A 21,938-nucleotide genomic window follows, 5' to 3' on the forward strand; every position below is an offset into this window, starting at 1 on the left:
GCTTTTCTGTTCTTCCAGACTATCTACATTAGGCCCATATTAAATAATCAGAAAAATAAATTTCTATAATTTTTTACCCTGCCTATTCCTTGGGCTATCTCATCTATTCTTCCTTTTGCTGCTAGACTTGGAGAAGGAGCCCACACCCATTACTTTCCCTTTTTCACTGTGCACTCACTGTAATCCTTCCAATTCTAGTTCACCTCTCTAATGAAACTGCTTTTCAAAGGCCACTGTTGTCTTAGTCTAAAGCTTCAAAGCCTCTTCCTTAGGTTTTATCTTTCTAGATCACATTTGTGACAGTACTTAATACACGGTGCCCAGTAAACAATCAGTTCTGAATATATTTTAGTTCTGTTCCCACAAGGGTGTGCTCAGTGGTACAGATTAAATCAATAAATAGACAGTATTCTTTATCTGCATAAAATATTGCATCGAATGAAAATTTAAGCAGTCTAGTTGTATCTGGTGTACCTATTGCTAATCCAGCACAATGAATTACCACAGTCTTTTTCACTCATACCCAGGGAAGGGAACCAAATATTTTAGAAACTCAACTCTCCTTTATTGTTCACTGCCATGCTTATTTATATATATAATTATTTATCTAAAATAAAAAATAAATAAGTTCTGGGGATCTAATGTACATTTTGGTGCCTATTTAACAGTGTGATATTGTACTTTTGAAAGTTGCCAAGAGAGCAGACTTTAAAAGTTCTCATTGTAAGAGAAAAGGTTGTAACTATGGGAAGTGATAGATGTTAACTAAACTTACTGTGGTGATCATTTCACAATATATACATATATCAAATGAGCATGTTGTACACCTTAAAGGAAGAGTTATATGTCAGTTACATCCATGAAACCAGAAAAGATAGAGTTTTCCTGGCAGGAAAATGATTAGATCAACTTGAGTATAAGCAGTGGGGTGCATCTCCTTGCTCTATGAGAAATCAAGCTAGTAGCCAAACGAAACTTAGACGGGGGAATGTAAGAAGCTGTTCATTGAATTAAGTTGCCTCCAGATTACAAGCCACTGTTCTCTTGTCTCAATTTCTATTCTCTATTCTCCCCCCTATTTTATTGTCTGGAATGGCCTCTGGTGAGGGAATCTACATCTCTTCCCTAATTTTGGATGCCTCATTCTTTACCAGCCCTTTCCCCCAATCCAACAACCTGGACAGCTGTTTCCAATTTCCTTCACTGGCAGCCCTCAGGCACTCCTACCTGATCCTGCAAGAGGAGAAAAACGTTGTTAAACCCCGGGCAGGAAATAGCCTCAGCTCTGTAATCTGAATTTAGGCTTATGGGAATGAGACCAAACAATATTTATTAAATGTCTACTTTGTGCCAGACATTTGGAAAATAACAGCTTTATTGAGATATGTCACATGCCATAAAATTCACACTTTTTTTAAAAAATTAAGTTTTATTTTATTTGGGTTTTTGCTATTTATTTATGACAAATATTCCACATCTGTGATCCTCTTCAGTCGAAAGTTTTTGAAATGGTGCCATCAGCCTTAGCCAATAGGAGGATGGAATCATCTGATTCACCCATCTTGCTAATGGTCCCACAGACAGCTTAGGTTTTAAACTGGCCTTTGAACCTGTCTGTCACCCTGTCAACTGGGCCACCTTCATCTGAATGGATGCGTGGTCCCTGGTGCTGATGTTGTGGTCGCTCGCCAAGCGTTTCCACTATACATAGAGGTCCACAAACTTGCCAGTGTCCTCCTGCATGTGGAGGGTGCAGTGGCTGTCACCACAAATTCATCCTTTTAAAGTATACAATTTAGTAGGATTTAGTATGTTCCTAGAGATGTACTATCATCACCATGATCTAATTTTAGAATATTTCATTATCCCAGAAAGAAATCTCATACTCACTAGCATACACTTAACATTCTCCCTTCCCTGGAAACCATTCTTCCACTTCCTGTTTATATGACTTTGCCTACTGGACATTTCCTGTAAATGGAGTAATATATAACTTTTTGTGTCTGGCTTCTTTAAGTTGGCCTAGTATTTCTAATATTTGTCTGTGTTGTGTGCATCAGTAATTCATTTCTTTTTATAGCATAGTAATAATCCATTGTGAGGATAGATCACATTTGTATATGGATTCATTAGTTAATGGACAATTGGGTTGTTTCCCCTTTTTAGCTATTATGGTTACTGCTACTCTGAACATTTCTGTACGGATTTTTCTGTTGACATGTTTTTATTCTTTTCAGTAAATATCTAGGAATGAAAATACTGATTGGTATGGTAACTATATTTAACTTTTGAGGAATTGCCAAACTGTTTTCCAAGGGGGCTACATCATTTTATATTTTACCAGCAGGGTATGAACCTTCCAATTTCCTCATATTTTTGCCAATACTTTTTATTGTCCATCTTTTTTATTATAGCCTTCCTAGTGAGTGTGAAATGGTACCTTGGGGTTTTGATTTGCCTCTGCTGATGACTAATGATGTAGAACATCTTTACATGTGCTTATTGACCATTTGTTTGTCTTTGGAGAAATGTCCATTCAAGTCCTTTGCCCATTCCTTAATTGGATTGTCTTTTTGTTGTTGAGTTGTGAATGTTCTTTATATATTTTGGATAACTAGGCCTTTATCAGATACATGATTTACCACATATTTGTAAATATTTTCTCCCATTCTTTGGGTTGTCTTTACACTTTCTTGATGGTGTTCTTTGAAGCACAAAAGTTTTTCATTTTGATCTCTAGTTTATCGACTTGTTCTTTTCTTGTTTGTGCTTTTGGTATCATATTTGAGAACCCATTGCCTAATCCAAGGTCATGAAGATTTACTGCTATGCTTTTTTTCTAATAGTTTTATAGTTTTAGTTCTTATATTTAGCTCTGTGATCCAGTTTGAATTATTTTTATATATTGTGTGAGGGAGGGGTCTAACTTTATTCTCTTGAACATAGATATCCTTTGGTCCCAGCACCATTTGTTGAAATGATGAGCCTTTTCCCATTGAATTATATTGGACCCTTGTTGAAAAATCAATTGACCATAAATAGAGGATTTTTATTTTCTGGACTCTTAATTCTATATGATTCATCTGTGTGCCTGTCTTTATACCACTAATACATTGTTTTCATTGGTGTAGCTTTGTAATAAGTTTTGAAAATGGAAAGTATGAATCCTTCAACTTTGTGCTTTTTTCAAGATTGTTTTGGCTACTCGAGATTCCTTGTATTTCCATACGAATTTTAAGATCAGCTTGTCAATAAGAACAAAAAACAAAAACAAAAACAAAAAACTAGCTGGGGTTTTGATAGTGACTGTGTTGAATCTGTAGATCACCCTGGGGAGGAGTATTGCCATCTTGATAATATTAAGTCTTCTAATTCATTAATGTGAGCTGTCTCTCCATTTATTTATATCTTATTTCTTTCAGTAATGCTTTATAATTTCCATTGTATAAGTCTTGCTCTTTTGTTAAATTTATTCCTAAGTATTATACCCCTTTTAATGCTATTGTAAATGGAATTCTTTTCTTAATTTCTATTTCAGATTGTTCATTGCTAGTATATAGAAAAGTAATTGATTTTTCTATATCGGTCTTGTGGTCTGCAACTTTGCTGAATTCTTTTCTTAGTTCTAAAGCGCATTGTGTGAATTCCTTAGCATTTTCTATGTATAAGATTGTGTACAAATAAAATAAAATAGAGATAGTTTTGTATTTTCCAAATTTCTTTCTGCTATTGATTTCTAATTTTTTTAGAAACAACTCCATTCCAATCCTTTTAAATTTGAGGTTTGTTTTATGGTCTAACACACGATCTTTTCTTGAGAATGTTTCCTGTTCACTTCAGAAAAAAGTTTCCTTTTTCCCCCTCATAGTTAACATCTGTGTGTGTGTGTGTGTGTGTGTGTGTGTGTGTGTGTGTGTGTGTGTGTGTTTGTGTGTATTTTAGAGGCAGATACAAAGCTCTTGGTTCTTAGCACTAAGAATTCAGATTGCAAGCAACATATCCAGGTTATTTATATAATCACTAATTTGTGTAGGAACTAATTTGTGTAGCTGCTACACTCCAGCTGAAGTCAGAAGAAAGAATTCTATACTAACTCATGGAGACAGAAGTTATAGCTGTGAAGGAGGAACAGTGGTCTCATTTGGATCTGGATGTTGTATGGCAGAGCACATATCAATAATTGCTTTTCTGGAGTGAAATACATGAGATTTATTTCTAGAGTGAGTTATACTGGATTTTGAACCTCCAGGGACATCATCTAAGATGATATTAGCGGTATGAGTAAAGGCGGTAATATTCTTCAGATCCAGCACAACTGTCAGAATGAAAACAACTTGCATATGATTAAATAATAATGCTTATAAGTGGCCATTGCTTGGCTAGGACTGAGGGGATATGAAAGCCTCATAATTTTGTCTGATTGGGGGACCCATTTTTAATACTGACTGCAACCGGAAGTGATACTTTCAACCCTGGGGAATGTTGTCTATAACATGTTGTCTACAACTAGGGTAGGGTTGCCTGACATAATGCTATAACCCTCTAACCTCACATGCTCTTCTTCCTACCACATGCTATGTTCTCAGTAGGGGATGTGACCTACTTCTGAATACCAGAACCTTCTCATGTTTCAGAAAGCAGGCTGGAAGGACAGGAGTTCTGCAAGAAGAACTTCTGTGCCCAGAAGAGGGAAGAGGGCATGAAAGCCAGGACTCCTGCCACTGAGAAGTAGAAATTGGGTTAGTTTTTCATTTGTTTGTACATGGCAGGAAAGATGATACAGAAGAGATCACAAAGACAAACCTTGAAGGTATAAAAAGGAAAGAGAATTCATGCTGCATGTGTGTGACCTTTAGTGCATGATATGATGGTTCTGAACACTATGGTAGGTGGTCCGAAATGACTCCTAGAATTTGGCCAATCAATCTTCATGGAGCCAGGAGACTAGTGAAGCATGGCTTCCCTGAGAGGACTTCTCCCCAGCTGCTCATTCAGTGTTTTATCTTTTATATACTTTTTGCCGTAGATATTGTCTTGAATGAACATAAAGTGCCTCTCCTCCCCAGGAGTTTGTTGTATAAACTTGAGAATGGTAAACATAGATGCCTTCCTAGAAGAACAAAGGCCATATAGTCACACAGCTGGAAGAAACCTCTGGTGACTTCTAATGTAAGCCAATGCTCTCATCGTGTCTGGAGATAAGGAGCCTCAGGCTCAGAGAAGTTACATTATTTCCACAAGGGCATCCAGATACTGGTAGATAATGGTAGAGGGGCCTACCATTCAGTATTTTATTACAAGTAAGAAATATATCAACCAGTTACACCCTAGCTCAGCTGGCTCATAAATACAATAGCGAGAAGGAATAAACGAAACTAAAAGTCAAAGGAACAAAAGTGTCCTCAGCGTCTGATTCTTTTTTTTTTTATTTTAAAGCTTATTTTATTTTTTTTAATTAAATTTTTTATTTATTTTCAGCGTAACAGTATTCATTGTTTTTTCACCACACCCAGTGCTCCATGCAATCTGTGCCCTCCCTAATACCCACCACCTGGTTCCCCCACCCTCCCACCCCGCCCCTTCAAAACCCTCAGGTTGTTTTTCAGAGTCCATAGTCTCTCATGGTTCACCTCCCCTTCCAATTTCCCTCAACTCCCTTCTCCTCTCCATCTACCCTTGTCCTCTATATTATTTGTTATGCTCCACCAATAAGTGAAACCATATGATACTTGACTTTCTCTGTTTGACTTATTTCACTCAACATAATCTCTTCCAGTCCTGTCCATGTTGCTACAAAAGTTGGGTATTCGTCCTTTCTGATGGAGGCATAATACTCCATAGTGTATATGGACCACATCTTCCTTATCCATTCATCCGTTGAAGGGCATCTTGGTTCTTTCCACAGTTTGGCGACCGTGGCCATTGCTGCTATAAACATTGGGGTACAGATGGCCCTTCTTTTCACTACATCTGTATCTTTGGGGTAAATGCCCAGCAGTGCAATTGCAGGGTCATAGGGAAGATCTATTTTTAATTTCCTGAGGAATCTCCACACTGTTCTCCAAAGTGGCTGCACCAGTTTGCATTCCCACCAACAGTGTAAGAGGGTTCCCCTTTCTCCACATCCTCTCCAACACACGTTGTTTCCTGTCTTGCTAATTTTGGCCATTCTAACTGGTGTAAGGTAGTATCTCAATGTGGTTTTGATTTGAATCTCCCTGATGGCTAGTGATGATGAACATTTTTTCATGTGTCTGGTAGCCATTTGTATGTCTTCGCTCAGCGTCTGACTATTGATTTTGGTTCAGCTAATTGTCTCAGAGTTGTGGGGTCAAGCCCCACGTTGAGCTCTACACTGGCCATGGATCCTGCTTGGGATTCTCTCTCTCCCTCTGCCCTGCCCCCCTAAAAAAAAAAGAAAAAGAAAGAAAGAAGCTATTTTAAGAGAGCGTTTTGTTAACAGTGCTGTTTATCCGTTTCTTTTTTCCACTCTGGATATTGGAATCATTATTGTAAAACCCAGGTTGGGCCCACCTAGCCCAGTGAAGCCTAGTTAACTCGGGATTTTATGAAACTAGTGGTAGATGTCTTGAAAATGACCAAATAGTATAACACTGGAATGAGAACCAGCTACATTTTAATATATTTTAAAATATATACCAGAACTGAGAACACCATAAAACAGTGGTTACATTTTTGGACCTTTTTGAGAACATGATGAAAATTATTGACAGGTCTTCCAGAAAATTTTATATATACAAGAAGTTTTAGTTATGTTTCATGGAAGTGACATAGATCCCAAAGTCTATCAATGAACTCAAGATAAGGACCTCTGCCATATAATTACTTCTGCTATAATCTTTCAGGGCCTCCTTCAACCATGTTAGCTAAGGAATTGGTCTCTGTTCTGGTCCAATCTAAAGAGCTTCCTGCATGACCACATTCTTTTTTTGTGACGTCACTCTCTAGTTTCAGGGGTTTTCATATTTCTCATTACTCTATATTTATAAAAACTCAAACTCCCTCTTAAATACCATTATGGGTGTGTTGCTTCCGCTCTGAGAAGTGTTACAAAATTCTGTCTGCCAATTTTACTTGTCAATACTAGGGATGATTTTGGTTCGTTCTTTGACCCTGTACCCTTCTCTCTGTCTGTCTAATTTCCAATGGCTCCATATTTTCTCCTGATTAGTGGGGTAGTTTTATGTTCTGCATGTATGCTGTATATAATTGAGGTAGTCATGTAAATAATAATCAAAACTGGTACATTTTGAGAGTAAAAAAAGTGCTACCAGTAACTATACCTGGACACCCAGCACTGTCCTAGCAAACCAGGCCATCTGGTGCCACTAGTGTGAAATTGAAGTGCTGCTTGGTTTTCCACCGCTCCTGTGTAGGCATGTATCTCCCTCAAGGATCTTGTGAGGAATGGCTGGAACTAGGAAGTAAAGAGCCTCCAAGGTGAAATTAGAGCTAGAACCCAGTGTAGTCCTTCTAATATGTGCAGGAAAAGATTCGTGACTTTGTGACTCATCAATGGTTATTGAAGCCACTTTGCCATTAGCCTGCCTGATATGTTAACCCCTGGTGTTGATGCTATAGGTGCAGCAGGCACAGGAACTAACCTGTGGATTTTTGTTGTTGTTCCTATTTCTTATTTCGTATTCCTGGGAAATTCAATTCTACTGTGTGATTCATGGGCCAGATGTCTCAATGGGTGTGAATGATTAGCGGGTATGAAATGGTCAAATAATAAGAATACACCAGGGCTGCAGTAACCAGGCTCTACATTGGACATTAGCACTAAAACCTTCAGTTCCAGGGCACATCCCAAACACACATAGGGCAAACCAGAAAACTAACAGCAGAGCACCAAGCACTCAAGAAGCAACTACTGCTTGAGCCAGGGAGCATAGACTCAGGGCAGGACTCTGATGGAAAAAGACAGGGAGCTGAAGAAAATGTTTGTAGACATCATCAGAGAGTGACCTTCAGCAATTCAGTGACAATGATTCTATGCTTAAAGGAAACTTTGGGCATTTATAAATTCAAGGAGAAAAATACTGTAACCAGTGTTAAGAACATGACGTAATGTAGTAACTGTATGAGGGGCAAAACCAGATATGATGAAGGCCATTGGCAGAATCCTGGCAAAGCAGGAGAGGAGGAATCTGGGCTAAGGCAGACCAGGACAGGAATTATTTTTCTGACCATCCCAGCTAAGGTATTCTCTATCCCATTTCCACGAAAGCTTGGGTGTAAATTATTAAATATATCCATAGTTAAGTTAACACTCTTTCAGTCATGCTCAACCAATAATTTTGCTAGCAAGGATAGGTTTGAATACTGTCTGCAGATCATCAGGACTAGCTCGACCTTGAGTAACGGTTAGACTCAGAAGTCTCAGAGCCTAAAAACTGTAGGGATAGAAAACAGCTAAGTGATTGTGGTGGTTAGGGTATGGTGGGAAAAGACGTTAATTACAAAGCAGTCATGCCTAAGGGAATTTGAGGCATGATAGAACTGATTTATATCTTGATTGTTGGGGTGGATCTGTAACTCTAGGCATAGCAAAATTCATAGAAGAGTCCATTACAAAGAATGAATTATGCTGTATGTAGATTTTAAAATCAATAAAAGATTTAAAAATAAAACCATCCAGGACTTTGTAGGTAAAACCAGATAAACAGCCTCCCCTCCAGTACCCTCCTTGCCATTCTAAACTATCGCTTTAACAAGTTTCTATCTTTCTGATGGATGCAAAGATATATTTGTCTTAAATATGTTGACCTGTTGTAGGCCCAATGACACAGTAGGAACAGAACATGGAATAGTTACATGGAATGTGTAATTTGAAGCAACAAAAATTCCCTTACAGAACCTCTCATTACTGATATTTCTCAGTGTTTGGACTAAGGGTATAAGAGGACAGGAATGGAAGTAGAGGAAGGTGACATGTGAACAGAGTCCTGAAAGAACTGAAACCATGTCAGACTCTAAGGAGGGGTGCTCCAGCCAGAGAGAACAGCAAGTGGACCCATGCTTTAGGTTTGGTAATTGGCAGGAACACCAGTGCGAAGAGAGAGGAGTGGGGAGCCGCCAGATTGTGTGGGGTCTGAAAGGTGTTAATAAGAAGTGGTCTTAGTTTAAGTATGGCTAGAAGCCATTGAGACTAAGTAGGGGAATTATGTGGTCCGATCTGCATTTTTAAAAGATCACTGCAGTTTGCTATATGGAGAATAGGCATGTGGGGGTAAGTATGGAAGCAAAAAAGCCTCTGTGACCACATAGAAATGGTGGTAGCTTAGGAATGCTTTAGTAGGGAAGGAGAAGACGAGAGGGGAAGCTTTGCTCTTTTGCCCGGCCAGAACACCATCTCTGGCTCATCATTGCGGTGATACACTTAATATTATCTTAGGATTCCTTACTCTCCTGGGCCTTAAAGAGACATTGTAGTATATACAGAAAAGCCTCTAGACAACTTGAAAGCTAGCTGAAGTTGAAGCCTAGGAGTTCTTTGTGGCTTCAAAGCACATAATTATATGATTTTCTCCAGCAAGGTTCAGAAGCTCAGGTGTATGAATGAAGAAGGGAGATTATTGAATTAATCAAGAGTCAAGGTTTTGCCAGATATGTGTAAGACATAAACAAAGGGGCCAAAATAGTACTACCGTGATTTACACTAAACTCTTAATATCTTAGTCCAGTATGTAATCCTATCACAAAAGAATGTCATATGATAAAGAGAGGAGGATATAAAGAATGATAAGAGGACAGTAATAAGAATGGTAAAGAAAAATGGGACGAGAGATGATAAAGAGAGGATGGAGAGGAGGAGTACATGAAGAATGTCACAGAGTACTATCTAACAAAAATAATGAATGGTGCAACTTCAGGTCTTTTAGGGGAGCAGTCCTTCCCAGTAGTCCTTAGTCTTCATATTATATCATTACACATCTATAATTTATCTTAGAATAGTTCATTATGGGCAGTATGATTTTTCATTTTAATTTACACCCTAGGCAAGCTAATTAACACTGAGTTGGTTATATGCACGTCAGTAGTGTGTACACAAAAATCAAATACCAAACAACAGACTCACATTTCGCAGGCAGCATTCCTAATATCTTTTCTTTTTTAAGACTTTATTTATTTATTTGACAGACAGAGACACAGCGAGAGAGGGAACACAAGCAGGGGGAGTGGGAGAGGGAGAAGCAGGCTCCCCACTGAGCAGGGAGCCCCACATCGGGATCCCAGGATGCTGGGGTTGTGGGGAGCCCCACATCGGGATCCCAGGATGTGGGTCGTGACCTGAGCTGAAGGCAGAGGCTTAATTACTGAGCTACCCAGGCCCCCCGCGGCATTCCTAATATCTTTAACCAGCACAGAGGGTTTGTTAACATTTGCATGTTAGAGATTATTTTTCATTGGTAAAATAAGTAGAATTCAAGACATGTGGATTGGCTAGGAATACTATACTAGCCCTTCCACAGTTATAGGGACAGGATAAAAAATCTGGTGAACCCACTAGTCTCCACCCTTTGGAATGGTACTCTGTGCTTAGAATTCCAATTGATTCTGTATACAACCCACTTAAGGATTTTGTGGCTTGGCTTTGACTAGATTAGCTCAATCACATTGCATTTGCATCGAGCAAATCTTTCATGCAAGTTACTTGCTCGAGTGCTTAAAAGGACAGAAAGCTGGGGCTTTAGAAAGCTTACACTGCAGGTTGTGTGAATATTTTTACTCCTGCTTACTAATAAAAACGTCTAAGTGTGGCAGAATTTGACCTACAACTTGATTGCAATATAAAAACCACATGATAAATTGTAGAGGAAGGGACTGAGAACCCCCACCAACCTCTAGCCATCGGAAGCTTGCAATAGAGCCCAAGATCAGGAATAATCACACTGGCTTAAGTCATTTTGGAAATATATCAGGTAAAACAGTTTATTTTATAAGGTCTTTGGTTCTTTGGTAGAAGAGTATGTGATCTCTCCTTCTGTGTGTTTTTTTTTTAAAGATTTTATTTATTTATTTGATAGACAGAGATTACAAGTAGACAGAGAGGCAGGCAGAGAGAGAGAAGGGGAAGCAGGCTCCCCGCTGAGCAGAGAGCCCGATGTGGGGCTCGATCCCAGGACCCCAGGATCATGACCTGAGCTGAAGGCAGAGGCTTTAACCCACTGAGCCACCCAGGCGCCCCCCTCCTTCTGTGTTTTGAATACTTCTTTGTGGAAATACAAAATGTTAATCCTGATAGGAAACTTAAAATCATGTAGTCTGGGGCGCCTGGGTGGCTCAGTGGGTTAAAGCCTCTGCCTTCGGCTCGGGTCATGATCTCGGGGTCCTGGGATCGAGCCCCGCATCGGGCTCTCTGCTCAGCAGGGAACCTGCTTCCTCCTCTCTCTCTGCCTGCCTCTCTGCCTACTTGTGATCTCTGTCTGTCAAATGAATAAATAAAATCTTAAAAAAAAAAATCATGTAGTCTGCTTCTTCATGGTACACATGGAGAAATTAAGGCTCAGAAAGATTGTTACATTCTCAGGGTTAATTCTTGAAGCTAGTTAGTGGTGAAGGCAGAACCATGTTTTGGGTGTTATGACATGTATATTCCAAACCAGACTCACATATTCCAGACTCATATATTCCAAACCAAAACACATGAGGTATATGATCTATAAAGTTTGATTTGACTTATGGGAATGATGGGACAGAAGACTTGGGATCCCAAAGGTTTTAGCGAAACACCCTCATTGCTTTTAGCTATCCTACCTCTCCCTCCTCACGTTTTTTCCCACTTCTATGATTCTGTATTTTCTCATCTCCTTTAACCATATTAGGAAGTTACTCACTAGTAAAATTGGAGGATCCAACGGTATTACACATTGGCTTTCTTCCCATGTCTGCATTCTTCATACAGAAGAACTGTATTTCCTTTTGTTTCAAGGATGCATAGTGTATTTTTCTATCTACCCCAACTGACCACTTATTGATGATCTCTGGCTTACATGTAAGATATTTCAAATGTTGGAAAAATATATAAAACAAGACCATTTCATGGTCTGACTAAAGCCAGTGTTAATAATGGCAGTTTTTAAACCGTTTTTTGGACCCAAATTTAGTGATTGATCTAGAGTCCTAAACTTTCCCCACCTCTGTGTTTTGTGAATGTGAACTGTCCATTGGTATGAGGTACCACCATGATCCCTTCACTCATGTCTGAAGGTCTAGGGATGAGCATAGAGTCCCAGATAATCCGACACACCAGGTGTCATTACTGAGAAACTATGAATGGTTCCCTGACAGCCACATAATTTGATGAATTAGATTAAAAAAGAGAGAGACTGTCTATGTTAAAGGGGTGTTAAAGATCCTTGAAGCCAAATGTCCCGGACAAGGGGTCATCCAGCCTACATTTATGCAATGTCACTTGTCACTGATAAAATGCTCTTTTCCCAGAGAACATTTATTCCAATTGTGGGTAACTTTAACTGCCAGAAAGTTCTTATTTGAAAGAAATCCTTCTCCTCGTGACTTCCACTCACTAGCCTCTTTTTCTATGGCTTCTTTGCTGTTGCGATGAATACATAAATTTTTTCTTTTACTTATTAGCCCTTTTGGTATTTCAGAATTGTTACCATGCTCCCCAATCACAGCATTAAAACAAAAACTTAGAGACAAGTATCTTTATTATTAAAGAACACAGAATGAATTCTTACCTTTCTTCTGATTATGTTACTAGACATCTGATTTATAAAACATCTGATGTTGGGGTGCCTTGGTGGCTCAGTTGGTTAAGTGTCCTACCCTTAAGGTCATGATCTTAGGGTCATGAGATGAGCCCTGAGCCCTGGGTTGGCTCCATGTTCAGCATGGAGTCTGTTTGGGATTCTCTCCCTCTCCCCCCAGCTCTTCCACACTCCCCACTTGTTCTCTCTGTCTCTAAATAAATAAATGAAGCATTAAAAAAACAAAACAAAAAAAAATCTGATGTTAAAATGCTTTTTAAGCTTTTATTAACTTTTCACATATATAATCAGTTTTAAATAGGACTATTTGAAAATTACAGACAAATATTGCAGTTTGAGTGAGCCCAGAAACAGAAGATATTTTGAGTGCAAGCAGATTATTTGGGAAATGCAGAATATTTTAGGGTAATGGGAAAGTAATACAAGGAAGAGAATCCAGCCAAGAAAGGGTGTGTTTTAAGCCAGCTGTCACTGTAGGAAACCAGAGAGAAATTTCATGGAAAACCCCTGGAAAATGCTGCAAAACAAGTGCCTCAGAATTATGCTACCTCAAGGGTAAGGTACCATCTCAGCATTTTTAGCCTGCTTACAAGCAAACTGTTTCTGCAGGTCTGGGATAAAAAGATTTCAGGCACAAAGGCATTAGGAGTCAAATAATCTTCGACAAAGCAGGAAAAATAAGACAGTGGAGTACTGCATGGGACACTGACAGCATCTGGGATAATAAGCAAAATAATGATAATTATAATTATTAATGTTTAACATTTTGATGTACTTCTATTTGTAATTTTTCCTGTATGTATATGTACCTGAATATAAATTATCATAAAAATGTCACTCTATGATAGTAATTTACAGACTGCTTTGACACTTAGTAATACCATATATCACACCTCTCTATGTCAATAAGTATAAATCTACTCATGTCATCACTAATGATGATATACTATACCATAATTTATTTAATTAAGTCCCTGGTTGGACATTTAGATTGGTTCTAGGGTTTTGCTACTCTTAAGGGAAATGCTTTATTTCAGTTTCATTGAACAATGAATTTATTTTTGGTCCAGTTGCCACTTGACTATATGTTTATTATGATAATGCTTACGAGATATAAACAGTGTGGGAAAGAGTAATGTGTGTTCAAGTGCCAGTGATTCATGTTTGCTTTACAGTTCAGAAATATTACTTAATAGAGGTAAGTTTGAATTCAAAATACTGTAATGTATCTTATTATACACAAGGTATGTGATTATATCACAAGATACATCCACATAGGTTACAGAGATTCAGTTTATGTATGTCATTTAACACCACTACCACAACTTAGGACCCATTGTTTTATACTTAGGAATCTTGGTTTGAATTTTAGGGGAGTACTTCCGGCCCAAAGCCATCATGGCTTCCCACATGGAGTTATATAGTTGGAGCACTTTCTTTTTTCCTTAGAGTACTTGTTACTTGTTAGTTTGTAGTGGTACCAAATTACACATCATAGCCCCATGATCTCAACTTGTTCAGTGGATGTGATATTGTCTTGGGTTAAGATTCCTGGGAAACAGACAGAGATAGAGATTTGTATGCAGGAGGTTTAATAGGGAGTTGTCTCAGAAACATTCTAAGAAACATAACCTCACCTCATCTGGATTCTGTTTACTCTTTTTTTTCCTGGAGAAATTTATAAGAAGTTTAGTGGGAAAAATTCCAAATCCTGATGTTGCATTTGAACCTGACATTCATCATTTCTCTCCTCTTGCACACATTCTGTATCTCCTTAACATTCAGCTAGCCCTTCTATTGGCCGAGGTGGCTTGTGTGATGGGGTTACCCAGACTCCTGTCTTCGAAGGATCTGAGCCTCTGGTTGCCATGTCTGTCTTAGGCTATGGATATTGCATTTGTCCTTTTGCCATCAAAATTGGTTAGGCAAGTTATCAAGAGACATTCCATGGATCAGCTAACTAGTCTTCCTTTCCTACATTGTCTAACAGTTAGTTCTACCTCATCCAAGCCAATTACCCAGCAGGTGTGGGGACTCTATTTCTTGTCTGTTAGCGTCTTGGCAAAAGGAATCTGAAATGACCAGGTGGTAGCTTAAAGTTTAATGAGATTCTTATTACTCTGCCCCTTTCTGGAAGGATTTCCTTTATGCAGACGGAAACTCTAGGCCTGCAGAGCAGGTAGTTGCAGTGACAGGAAGCACTTGGACTACTACTGAGAAAAGCTACTCCTACTTCCACAACCTTGGATTCCCCTGTTTGAAAAATACCACCATTAAGCAGTCACTGATTTAAGGTGTCAAGCCCATCCTGAAGGATAATCCCCCATCCTCACATGATGTTTCAAAGTCTGTTCCACCTATCAGGCCTGCAGATTTTGGGTGGTGCATTATGTGATTAATAAAACAAAACAGAAAACAGGGAATCCCACGGTCATGGGTCTGCTGCCACATCTCATTTGTAAAATAGCTCACTTGGTCTGAGGAAGCGACCTCTTATATAGTGGTAGTGGCTGAGGCACTTTGGGCAGAGAGATTAAACCCATACCTGCAATAGATGTCAATATTTAATTTGGATGGATGTCTCAGCAAGCCCCAGACCACTGGATCCCTAAAAACTTTACTGACATGGATAGGCTTGAATTTTCATAGGATTTGTCTCCTATACTCTGATGTGCATGTGTCTTACCGAGGTGCATATAGTACTCGCCCATTTCTTAGTCATTAAGTCTAGCTAACATGGTATCACTAATGTCATAGAACAGGATAATCTGTGGGATGTCCAGATAGTACAGGTGTTTTCTACTATGCAATAACAGAGTGTAGGAGAGTTAACTTAGCTCTGGGGCAAGACTATTAATGTACTGTTGTCTTTCCAATGGGAAGGCAAACTGCTTGTGCTCTTTCTGCTTGCTACCTATTGAAAACAACACACTTGCCATATTAATAGCTTCATACTTCCTATCAGGGGTGGTGTTAATCTGCTAACAAAGATACCACAACTGAGGCTTACTACTAGTTAAGTTTGAGATATTATCCACCTTGTGTTTTAAAGGCCAGACTGGACAATTACATAGGGTTGTGATGGATACCACCAGGCTTGTATGATTTGTCTTTGAGAATGTTAATAATTGTTGCCATTCCCCCCGCCCTTGAAGCAGTGTTGTTTTTATTTTACAGTCTTTCAAGGGTAGGAAAGGCAATTTCCAAGGTTTCCATTTGGCCTGTTCTATTGTAACACGTCTTCTTTCGTAGCTCGGGAAACTAATGTGAGAATTCTGCCAATTTCTGAGTATGTCCATTCCAGGTATGCGTTTAGGTACCAGGGAAATGACCATTAGATCATTGTATACTTATTTTTATTTTTGGAACTAATGGACTCTGTGAGATGGACCTGGGCCAAGACTTCACTTATTACCTGACCTCTTTCCTTATTTTAACAGAAGTGTCATGACAACACTGGATCATTGGGTATTCAACTCTGTGTGCATTCAGACCTTGTATCCAACATCCCTCAAAAACTCATATGTCATCCTTTTCCTCAGTTTATAATTACCTGAGGAAAGTCTTTTTGGGAAAGGACTGGGGAAATCACTATAGTACACATATACTATCATACTACGGTGTTCTTCGTCAAGGGACCTGGCCTCTCTTTTAACTGATGAGTACTAAGTCTGACAATTGCCTCAGGTCTGGAAACTGGACAGAGGATTATATCTTCCCACTGGGTCAGGTGACCTCAATCTTTGGCTCATTCAGTGATATATATCATTGATTATTGTATATATTAAAAAACACCCTTGTTGGATCCCTATCTGTCTTGCTCCCATACACACGTTCTGTTAATCATCACATCATCTGTTAACCATAGATCACCATGGGTCAGACTCCTCTGGCTGCCTTTCTGTCCTCACTGCACAACAGAATTACACCTACCTTGCTTCTGACAATTAGGTGCTTCCACCTGGCCTCTACTACTCCAAGATCATACCATTGCTATTAAAGAGCCTGTTCCGTTACAGATTCTCTATCAGCCCCTTCTAATAGGGCTTCTCCCTACTGCCACTGGCCACTCTCACCAACCATTTCTTATTATCTTGGTAAATGGAATGTCCTCAAGGCCATACCAAGGAACACAATTAGCTGTTGAATTTTCCACTTCATTTAACATAGGCCACTGCTTTTTCCAAGCTTTTAAGAGCCATGCCAGCAACTTATTAGAACTGGATGTCAAGATCTTTGCCAGAGTGTTAAACCAAATGTCATGGGAGAGAGTTTCTATATCAGCAAACTCTGTCTTTTTCTGCTTTATATTTTGCTCCCCTTGATTCAGCATCTTCAGGACCACCTTCCTTGAAAACAATCCTGGTTCTTGCTGCTGCATATTATTGAAGTGCTTGTTGTAGTTCACCTCTCTGTTGCCTTAGCAGACCTGACAATCCCCAATTATGCTGAGATTTGACTTTACTTATTGGTCTGGTAGCCAGGTGGGCAGAGCCTGGGAAGGGCAAGCATTGTCTTGTAAGCCATCTGCTTTTTTGAAACATCTGCATATTATTCAAGCAGAGCAGAAATCATGTTCTAACAATGAATGGGACATTTCTGCAGGCTCAGAGAGTTCAGACATACCAGGGATTCAAAGTTCTGCTCTGGATCCACTCAGAATTCTTAACCTAGGTCTCAGGGTCTCATTCCTTCCATCTCAGGGCCCTGACTTTGGCATAGGAAATTTTCTAGAATTGAGAATGCAATATATTTTTTTTAATTCTGCTTAAGATTAGGTCCTAAGCTAATGAGGACTTCTTTAAATGCCTAATATGGTCTTTAGTATTGACACTTCACTTTAAATTGATGAGTGATCATCTTTAGCCTATCATTTTTTTTCCACTTTAAAGCTTTGATGCTGTTCAGCAACAGCTATGCAATTCCACAATCTTTATAAGAGCTACTTCTCCCATACCTTTCAAATGCCAGAGATTGTACAAGTCAATGCATCCCCTTCTAAATCCCATCCCAGTTAGTCACATTGGAAAACCTTGATGATTTTTTTGCTTCAGCATAATAGGAACTACCTGCACTCTGCTTACTAGCTGCAGTGAGGTCCTCACCTGGCAACAGGTGATCCAACTGCTGAATACCATTCTTATAGACTGCTTCCTAGCCCATTTCTAATACCAAGGTGTCATGGTGATTTTTTTTAGAAGCAGAATCTGATGCAGGAACATCCACAATAGCCAAACTATGGAAAGAGCCCAGATATCCATCAACAGATGAATAGATAAAGAAGATGTGGTATGTATATACAATGGAATATTACATAGCCATCAAAACCCAAAATCTTCCATGTGCAATGATGTGGATGGAACTAGATGGTATTATGCTAGGCAAAATAAGTCAGTCAGAGAAAGACAATTATCATATGATCTCACTGATATGACGAATTTGAGAAACACGACAGAGGATCATAGGGGAAGGGAGGGAAAAATGGAACAAGATGAAACCAGAGAGGGAGACAAACCATAATAGATACTTAACCTCAGGAAACAAACTGAGGATTGCTGGATGGGAGGTATGGGGTGGCTTGGTGATGGACATTGGGCAGCGTGAGTGCTGTGAATTGTGTAAGATTGGTGAATCATAGATCTGTATCCCTGAAACAAATAATACATTATATGTTAACTAAAAAAAAAAAAAGATGTTAGCAGGAAACTCACTTCAAATAAAATGATATAGGCATGTTGGCAAAAGGGTCATCTACCAGGAAGATATGCCAGTCCCAAATGTGTATGCACAAAGCAACAGAACTGCAAACATGTGAAGCAAAAACTGATAGGAGAAATAGACAAACCCACAATTATAGATAGATTTATTAAATAATAAGCACCCCTTTATCAACAATTGTTAAAATTACAGAAAATCAGGGGCACGTGGGTGGCTCAGTTGGTTAAGCAACTACCTTCAGCTCGGGTCGTGATCCTAGAGTCCCAGGATCGAGTCCCACATCAGGCTCCCTGCTGAGCAGGGACTCTGCTTCTCCCACTGACCTCTCCCTTCTCATGCTCTCTCTCTCTTTCATTCTCTCTCTCTCAAATAAGTAAATAAAATTTTTTTTTAAAATTACAGAAAATCAGCAAGGATATGGAAGAACTCAAAAATAATATCAACAAATAACATCTAACAGACATGTTTAGAACACTCCATCCAACAACAATGGAATACACATTGTTTTCAAGTGTGCATGGATTGTTCACCAAGATTGATCATACCTTGAACCATAAAATGAAATTCCAAAAACTGAAGTCATGCAGAGTGTGTGTTTCACCAGTGAAATTGAACAGAAATCAATAATAGAAAAAGATTACAGGAAAATATCCATACACTTGGAAATTAAACCAATCCATGGGTAAGAGAGGGAAATTTTAAAAATGCACTAAACTGAATAAAAATGAATATATTGGGGATTCTGGGGGGCTCAGATGGTTAATCATCCTTCTTTGGTTCAGGTCATGATCCCAGGGTCCTGGGATCCAGCCCTGTGTTGGGTTTGCCAATCAGCAGTAAACTTGTTTCTCCCTCTCCCTCTACATGCTACTCTCCCTGCTTGTGCTCTTTCTCTCTTTCTCTCTGTCAAATAATAAATAACATCTTGAAAAAATGAATATATAACCTGTCAAAGTATACAGGATACAAATAAAGCAGGGCTGAGAGAACTTTATAGCAACTGAGTGCATATATTATAAAAAGAGGAAAATTCTCAAGTAGTTATCTAATCTCCCACTTCAAGAATCTAGAAAAGGAAGAGCAAAATAAAACCAAATCAAGCAGAGGGAGGAAATATTAAAGATAAGAGCATAAATCAGTGAAATTGAACACAGAAAAATAATAGAAAAAATCAATAAAGCAAAAACTAATTCTTTGAAAATATCAATAAAGTTGAGAAACTTCTAGGAAGACTGAAAAGAAAAAAAGAGGAAAAGATACAAATTACCATTATCAGAAATGAGAGAAGGGAGATCGCTACAGATTCTGCAGACATCAAGATAACAATGGAACAATATGAACAACTCTATACAGGTACATTTGACAACTTTGGTGAAATGGACTGCTCCCCCCCCCCAAAACAAGCTAAATTAATGTTTTGAACTCTCCTATCACTATCAAAAATTGAATTTGTAATTTTAAAACATCCAAAAAAGTTTCCTGGGGCAAGATGGTTTTATTAGAGGAATCTAACAAATGTTTAAAGAAAATTAATACCAATTCTACCAGATGTCTTCCAGAAAATAGAAGAGGAGGCAATGCTTTCCAGTTCATTTTTTGAAACCAGTATTAACCTGACACCAAAAGCAGACAAAGACAGTACAAAAAAAGAAAATTACAGACCAAAGTCCCTCATGAATATAGATGCAAAAATCTTAAAATATTAGCAAATAGAATTCAGCAATATATTAAAAGAATGATACAATGTGAACAAGTGGATTTATTCCAGAGATGCAAAGCTAGTTTGAGATTTGAAAATCAATGTAATCACCCATATTAACAGGCTCAAGAAGAAAAAAATCACATGGTTATAACCACTGATTCAGAAAAAGCATTTGACAGAATTTAACACACATTCATGATGAAACTCTCAGAAAAATAAGGAGAGTAGAACTTCCTCAGCTTGATCAGTAGTATCTACAAATACTCTACGGCTTAATGGTAGAAAACTGAATGTTTCACCACTGAGATCAGGAGCAAGTTGAGAATGTCCGGACTTGATCCAGTCTTACGGATCTTACTCAGCATAGTACTAGAAGTTCTAGACAGTTCAGTAAGGCAAGAAAAGGAAATACAAAGCATGGAAATCTTAAAAGAAGAAATAAAACTGTCCCATTTTACAGGTAAGGTATTTGTCTATATAAAAAGTCCTAAGGATTACAAACACACACACAAATCTTCTAGAACTAGTAAGTGATTATCAAGGTCTTACGATATAAAATAAAAAGACAAAGGAAATTGTATTTCTATGTACTAGCAAAGCACAGGTGAGCTCCAAAATAAAAATACAGTATCATTTATAATCTATAAAAAATACACTTAGATGTAAATTTAACGATATATGTATAGAATTTGTATGCTACAAACTACACAAAATTGAGGAAAGACATCAAAGAGGACCAAAATAAGTATAAAGACATAATGTATTTATGGTTTGGGAGAGTCAACATAGTAAAAACAATCAATTTTTCCCAAATTGCATACAGGTTAAACAATTCCTATCACAATCCTGGCAGTAGTTTTTGTAGACATAGGTTATATTATTCTAAAAATTTTCATGGAAAAGCAAAAGAACTAAATAGCTGAAACAATTTTTTAAAACAATTTTTAGAACAGAATGGAATGAATCATTCTACTTGATTTCAAGACATTATATAGCTATTATGGTCAACTGTGTGATCTAGTGGGATAGACATATAAATCATTGAAACACAACAGAGGACCCGGAGAAAAAAACCTGCAAAACTATGCCCAACTGATTTTTTATAAAAGTGTAAAAGCAATTTAATGGGGGGAAGATATCTTTTTTTTAAAGATTTTATTTATTTACTTGGCAGAGATCACAAGTAGGCAGAGAGTCAGGCAGAGAGAGATGGAGGGAAGCAGACTCCCCACTGAGCAGAGAGCCCGACGCGGGGCTCGATCCCAGGACCCCAAGACCACGACCTGAGCCGAAGGCAGAGGCTCAACCCACTGAGCCACCCAGGCGCCCCAAGATAACTTTTTTAAACAATGGTGCTGGGACATTTGGACATCCATAGGTTTAAAAAAATGAACCTTGACCTAAGTAAGCTTCACATCATATACAAAAATTAGTTTAAAGTGGATAATGAACTTTGGGGCCCTGGGTGGCCCAGTCAGTTAAGTAAATGTCTGACTTTGGCTCAGGTCGTGATCTCAGGGTCCTGGGATTGAGCCCCATGTTAGGCTCCCTGCTCAGCCCCTCCTCCTCCCACTCATGCTCTCTTTCTCTATCTCTCAAAAAAATGAATAAAATATTTTTTAAAAAATGGATCATGAATTCAAATGTAAAAGTATAAAACTTTTAAAAGAAGACATAGAAAAGTCTTCAGGATCTAGGACTTTTAGATTTGACAGCAGAAACATGATCTAAAAGGAAAAATTTACTAGATTTCATCAAAA

Source organism: Martes martes, assembly GCF_963455335.1.
Source record: "Martes martes genome assembly, chromosome: 7".
Lineage (NCBI taxonomy): Eukaryota > Metazoa > Chordata > Mammalia > Carnivora > Mustelidae > Martes > Martes martes.